Source organism: Equus caballus, chromosome 5 (genome assembly GCF_041296265.1).
Source record: "Equus caballus isolate H_3958 breed thoroughbred chromosome 5, TB-T2T, whole genome shotgun sequence".
In the NCBI taxonomy this organism is placed as follows: Eukaryota; Metazoa; Chordata; class Mammalia; order Perissodactyla; family Equidae; genus Equus; species Equus caballus.
In genome coordinates this window covers 96,416,234-96,423,596 of record NC_091688.1, presented here as the reverse complement: position 1 = coordinate 96,423,596, position 7,363 = coordinate 96,416,234, and positions in this window count along the sequence as shown.

Genomic DNA, 7,363 nt, shown 5'->3' with positions numbered 1-7,363 from the left:
GTCTGGTTTGGTGTCAAGGCAATAGTAGATTCATAAAGTGAATTGGGAGATGTTCTCTCCTGTTTTATATTCTAGAAGAGATTGTATAGATTTAGTGTTACTTCTTTAAACATTTGGTAGAATTCTCCAGTGAAATCATGTGGGCATGGAGGATTTTGGGAGCGTTTTTAAACTATGAATTCAATTTTCTTAATATTTTGAAGGCTTTTCTAATGATCTATCTCATTTTTGGTAAGTTGTGGCAGTTTGTGTCTTTTGAGGAGCGGTGCATTTAATCAAAGTTGTCAAATTCACGAGTGTAGAGGTGTTTGTAATATTCTGTATTATCCTTTTGGTTCTTCAAGGCCTGCAGTGATATCCCCTGTTTCATTCCTCATATTCGTAATTTGTGTCTTCTCTCTTTTTTTCTTCCAGACTTGCTAGAAGTTTGTCGATATAATTGATCTTTGCCAAAAACTAGCTCTTTCATTGATTTTCTGTATTGTTTTTCTGTTTTCACTTTCACTGATTTCTGCTCTTCTCTTTGTTATTTCCTTCCTTACGCTCACTTTGAGTTCATTTCATCTTTGTTTTTTAGGTTGTTGAGGTAGAGTTTGGGTTGCTTATTTGAGACTTTCTCTCCTTTCTAATATATGCATTAGGTGATAGAAATGTCTCTCTCAGCACTGCTTTAGTTGTGTCTTACAAACTTTATGTTGTATTTTTGTTTTCATTCATTTCAATGTAGTCTTTGATTTTCTTTGAGACTTCCTATATGACTCATAAATTATTTAGAAGTATGTTGTTTAGTTTACAAATAGTTAGCTATTTTCCTATTGTCTTTTGTCACAGACTTCTAGCTTGATTCCATTGTTATCAGAGAACACAATCTGTATAATTTCAGTATTTAAAAACTTTTTAAGTTTTGTTTTATGGCTCAGGATATGGTCTATCTTTGTATATGTTCTGAGGGTGTTTGAAAAGAACACATGTGGTTGTGTTGTTGGGTGAGGTCTTCTGTAAATGCTGATTAGATCTATTGGTTTACAGTTGTTGAGGATCCTTGTTGATTTTCTGTCTAGTTGTTCTATCAGTTCTTGAGATATGGAAGTCTATAACTGTAATTGTGAATTTATCTATGTCTCCTTTAAGTTCTGTTAGTATGTGCCTCATATATTTTGTAGCTCTGATGTTTGATGCACAGAATACATGTTTAGGATTCCTATGATCCTTTTATCATTATATTATGTCTTTCTTTGTCTCTGGTAATTTTCTTTGCTCCAAAGACTACTTTATCTGATGTTGTAGAGCTCCTCTTCTTTTCCTTTGATTAATGTTTGCATGGGCTTTTTTTTTCATCCTTTCACTTTCAACCTGACTATGTTACTATATTTGAAGAAAGTTTCTTGCAGACATCATATATGCAGTTTTTTGTTTTGTGTGTGTGTGTGTGTGTGTGTGTGTGTGAGGAAGATTGTCCCTGAGCTAACATCTGTTGCCAATCTTCCTCTTTTTCCTTGAGGAAGATTGTCATTGTGCTAACATCTGTGCCAATCTTTCTCTATTTTATGTGGAATGCTGCCACAGCGTGGCTTGATGAGTGGTGCTAGGTCTGAGCCTGGGATGCAAACCTGTGAACCCCAGGCCACTGAAGCAGAATGTGCAAACTTAACCACTATGCAACTGAGCTGGCCCCAAATATAAGTTTTTTAAAGCTTATATAAGTCAGCTATTCCGTGATTCTGGAAATAGACTGACTGCCCAAATGACTGACTTACTGGCCAAATGACTGATTGATAATAAACTAGCTTCACATTTATCAATAAAAAAAATGATATATGCCTAGATACTGAGGATAGGGTTGACACGCAATGATTGATGCTGAGATATATAAAGGCTATCTTTTCCTGTATTAAAATCTTGTTCTTGCTCATCTAACAAATTATCTAACGAAAGAGGTAGAAATTCTAGGTGCTCCATCCTGTGAATTCACCTCTCTATTTACTTTCAAGTTCTCCTAGTCACTAGGGATTCAGGAGATTTAAGGAATGAAGTTTTGAGAAAATTGCCCTATTTATTTTCAGGCCCAACTTTTCTTTATGGGGAGAAGGAAAAACTAGTGGATCTTCATTCAGTTCACAGACAAATTATCTGGATATTTAGCTTGACTTCATTGTTTAGATACAGCTACAAAGTAGGAGAATGAAAAGTAGAGTTCAGTGATTCTGACCCTGGTACTCTTCTGTTGTGTAAAGTTCATCAGAGCCTGTCGGGTTACGGGCTTGTTAGCTGAGGCACTGAGGCTATCCACACTCGGGGAGTCACTTCAGGGAGGAACTACCTCAACTTCTCTGTGGCGTAGCCGAGTCTCACCATTCCAGCTGGAGGTCACTTTCTGTGCTCAGTATCACAGGAACCATAATCTGGCAATTGTGCAGCGAAGTTACGGCTCTGAAATAATAATCAGTGTCTGTGCATGACTCAAAACGTGGTTGACAGAGATAATGTTTGATAGTTCGAACAAATGGAAGAAAGGCATTTTCTTCCTCAGCAGGTCACAGGAAATTAGTGCCAGATTGTCAGGCTGGCAGGTGCAATTATTCTCCCAGAACTGATGGTTAATGAAATTGTTTATGGAGCTCTCAATGAGTTTTCAAAAGGATTTATGGGAATAGCAATAGACAACATGTTTTAACTGAAGACACGACGATCAAAGAATTTGAAAGTTTCGCAAAATTTATCAGTAAAACAAATCATTCCTGGCAACTCCAACAAATGGCAAATCACTCTTGGCAACAAGTGATCAATAAGGTACTCTTGCCAGAAACAGTTATCTGTAGTTCTTACCCAAGCTAGCAAATCATCTCCAGCATTTTGGCAAGTGGAAGCCACAGCCATGCCTCACTAAATGGTGGTTTGGCCATAAAATAGAACAGCAGAGGGGCTGGCCCAGTGGTGTAGTGGTTAAGTTCACGTGCTCTGCTTTGGCAGCCTGGGGTTCATGGGTTCAGATCCTGGGTGCAGACCTGTACACCTCTTACTGAGCCATGCTGTGGTGGCATCCCACATACAAAATGGAGGAAGATTGGCATGATGTTAGCTCAGCAACAATCTTCCTCAAGTAAAAAGAGGAAGATTGGTAATAGGTGTTAGCTCAGGGCCAATATTCCTCAAAAAAAAAAAAAAAAAAAGAGCAGCAGAAATAGAATAATAATAATAGTAATACCTATTGATATTTTCTATTTTTCCTACAAAATCAGCAGCCGTGACATACTTTTGTTTGGAAAATGCCATTTCTTTTCTTTTCTGAGCAGGTTTTCTGGACAGACTTTGGAAGCATGAAGGTTATATGGGGAATGTGCAAAAGCTTGCTCTAATCATGATTTTCCCAGATATGTTAGTGAGAGAACATGGCTCTCCTTGACATTTTATAGTCCAGGTTGAGGAAAGATAGGTTTATTATTTCTTCTCCATGATACATCACTTACATACAAACACTCGTCTATTCAGCCCCTTATCTCTCTATCCTTCTACCTATATATCTCACAATTCATGCATCTATCCCTGATCTGTGCATCCATTTTTCACAGTACTTTGCTATTTAACTAGAAAAACTAAGATAATAAGGGAGGAGAAGGAAAGGGAAGAAAAAATATTTTTTAAAAAGGCATATAGCGCAGGAAGAAAGAAAGAAGGGAGGAAGAGCAGCATGATGAAATGGGAGAAACACTATAGCTGGATTCAGAATGTACTTTCTTGTTTGGCTCCATCACTTCCGGGCTGTATGACCATGGAAAGGTTCCTTCACGTTCCTGAATCTCACTTCCTGTATTTTTCCACAGTGGGTACTGAGGTGGGGTCGGTGAGCCGAGGAGTGGAAAGAAAGATTTCTTGGACTCTCAAGGTCTGGCAGTAGTGCTCCTTTATTTAGAGAATAGTGTGGAATAGCATGGGGACAAGACCCATGGGCAGTCAGAGCTGCTGCTGGCGTGGGGAGCTGCTGCTGCTGCAAAGTTGGGTGGAGAGCAAGGCTAAATTTAAGGCATAGGTATGTGAGTTATCTCTTTACAAGACAAAGGAAGGAATATGTAAAAAAGGTGTTAAAATGGTATCAGTGCCGGTAGGGTCTCATTATTGGGTGGTCCTATAACTTTTAGAGAATCAAACCGGATTAAGTAAATGGCAGAAGCCACCGCTTAAATATTACCTTCAGCCAAAGACAAAGGAGGATGTTGGGAGGGGTCAGTTATGTGAGGTTGCCAGACAGTAAACAACTTAAGTTCTTGCCTTTGGCATTGATTAAGTGTTTCTAGAGATAAGGTCATCTCCCTTCTTCCCGGCACTGAGAGGAGGCATCTTTACAGATGGAGGTTTCCCTTACAAATGTAAATGTTTCCCAACAAAGGGCAAGCAAACCCTGCTCATCAGAGTTGCTTTTATTAAAGGTAACCAGCACCCTTCTCATTTGCAGTTTTAAAAGTAACCAGCCTAAAATCGTCATCAGTACCATGTCTCTACTTATCTCAAAGGATCAATTCAAAAGTGTCGTCAGTCAACAAGAAAGCATTCTGTAACCGCAGAGTGCAAACCAAATTTTAGATGGTTTCTATAATAAACTCACATGTAATATGGGTAGCTTCATATGACTCAGTTACTGGGGTTTTTACGGTGTGCACTTGCCTCTCAGAATTTCTTCTAGTATTCGTGTGGTTTCATTTTTAAAAATTTAAATCCCTATTTTGTTTGGAATTTATCCATAGGTAAGTTCAAAAAATGAACCAAATTTTATCTTTTTTCCCCACATAAGATCTCTAGTTATTCTAATAACATTTATTAAAAAGTCCGCTTTTCCCACTGATTTGAGATGCTGCCTTCAGCATATCCTACATTTTCGTATGAAATTGGGTCCAATTTGCATTTTTAAAAATTCTGCTGTGTATTCATATGTGAATACCATGCTGTTTAATTATACATTCTTCATAATACGTTTTATTATATGGTTCTGTTAATTACTTTCTTTTATCTTACAGGAACTTTGTATACGACTTGACCACAGTCTTTTCTCTTGTTCACATTTAAGTGAGCTGCGTTTTTTCACACCCTCTGAAGAAGAGTGCTGGCCAGGAGACTTTTCCTAGCTTCACAGTCGTAGGACTCCCTCATGTTATTGCGAAGTGTTCACATATGCGATCTTATACTTTCTGTGGCCTATCGTCTCTGTTCTCCTCCTCTACTGTTACCTGGATCTTTTCTTCCATTTGGTTCTAGTGTCTCTATCCTGCTCAGTTTACCTTCTATTCCCAGAAGATTCTCCTGGAGGCTGGTCTTTGTCCTCCAAGGGAGTTTTGACCTTTATTTATATTTTCTTAGGGTGCAAGCTGACCTGCATCATCTGACCTTTGCTGTCCTTCGCCCTCACCCACAGATTGGAGCCCCTGAGACCAGGTCCTGTTTTGGTGCTTTTCTAAGAATGGCCCACTGGGCTTTCCAGAATGGACCTCTCAATTTTGGGTTCTTGAGCCATTCAATTTCTGAGTCCTCCAGCTCTCCTAGCTGTCAGAAATCCCTTTGCCTTCTCTCTGCTTCCTCCCTCAGTACTATGTGAGGTTTGCTATAGTTAGTTTGGCCTCAATTCCTCAAATTAAGGGGTTTATAGAGATACTTTTTTGTTTAGTTTTGTTGTAGATTTTGGCTGCATATTTTGTTATTCCAGTTGCTTTGTCTGTTTTGTAGGGAAATTTGAAAAATCAAAAGATATGCTGTACCCCTACAATCTGCCTTTGAACTTCCCCCCACCTTCCTTATAGTAGTTTTAAAGGTTCGCCTTTCTATATACAGCTATTTACTCCACCTTTTATTTTCATGTAGGCTATGAGGTAAGGAGTTAACTTGGTCTTTTTCCATTTATACCATGTTCCTTCACATATATGCATCTTTTCCTTCTCTGAATCATAAAGCCATGTCTCTCACAAGTTTCGTCAGCCCTTGGCTCTGCTCTGAAATCTGTATTCTATATTTCTATCCTTACACCAAGATTGCTCTGTTCTAATTCTCATAGTAATTATATTTCTTGGTATTTGACATTAGAAGTCTTCCCCACAACTCTTCCCTGCTCGTTGTTTTCTTATTCAAAATGTCCTTGTTTATTCTTTGTCTTTCTCTCACTATACAAATTTTATTATCAGCTTGGAAATTTTGCTAAAAATAGAGTTGGGATTTAGAAAGACCTGACCGTTTTTTTTGAGATGTTAATTCTTACCTATGCATATAGTATTTCACCATTTATTTACGGATCTTATGTATATTAAGCTGGAATGCAGTAGCTTTCTGAACTCTCTTTCAAGCTTGCACAGATTCTCTGTAGAGTCTCTTGAACGCTCTTTGTAGTTAATATCATCTGCAAAGAACAATTTGTTTTTTTGGTTTCCAAACCATATATTGCTTTTCTTTGTCTCATTATTCGGGCTAGGGCTTCCAATTCCATGTTAGTAGTGGTGGTGTAAATGGCGTTCTCATCTTGCTACTATTGCTAAGGAGTATACTTCCAATCTTAACTTCTACCATAAAATATGATGCTTGTTCTGTATTTTTGGGAGATAATTTTTATCAGCTTAAAAAAAAGGTGCTTCTGGGGCTGACTCCATGGCTGAGTGGTTAAGTTCACGTGCTCTGCTTCAGTGGCTCAGGGTTTGCCAGTTCGGATCCCAGGCACAGACATGGCACTACTCATCAGGCCATGTTGAGGCGGTGTCCCACATGCCACCACTAGAAGGACCTACAACTAAAATATACAACTATGTACGGGGGGGTTTTGGGGAGAAGAAAAAAAAAGATTAGCAACAGAAGTTAGCTCAGGTGCCAATCCTTAAAAAAAAGGTTACTTCTACTCCTGGTTTCCCAAGACTTTTCACCGTGAGTGAATATTGAATTTTACTGAAGACCTTTCTTCACCATTTTAGCGTTTTACATCATGTGTTATTTTACTTTAATCTATTCATGTGGTGAGTATATTAAGTGTTTCCCCCAATATTAAAACATTCTTGTGTTATTGGGTTAAATACACCTTGCCTGTGATATATATTATGATTTATATGTCACGTTACATGAATTCAGAAATAATGCTTTGGGCATTCGGCTCCTGTCTTTCGTAAATGTTGTTTTCAAACAGAGGTGGAGCAAAGTACTTATCTTCTTGGAGGAATAAGTGGTATAGGAGGGAAGATGAAGGAAGGTGGAATATCAGCAAGCAGCTCTCTTCGGACAACAGGGAGGCAGAAGGTGGATCCCTGCATCCCAGGATTCTCCAAGCCTCGTCTCACCAGGTCACTGCTGATGTCCTGGAAGTCACAACTGACACCGCATGGTACCAAAGTGTATCCAGGAA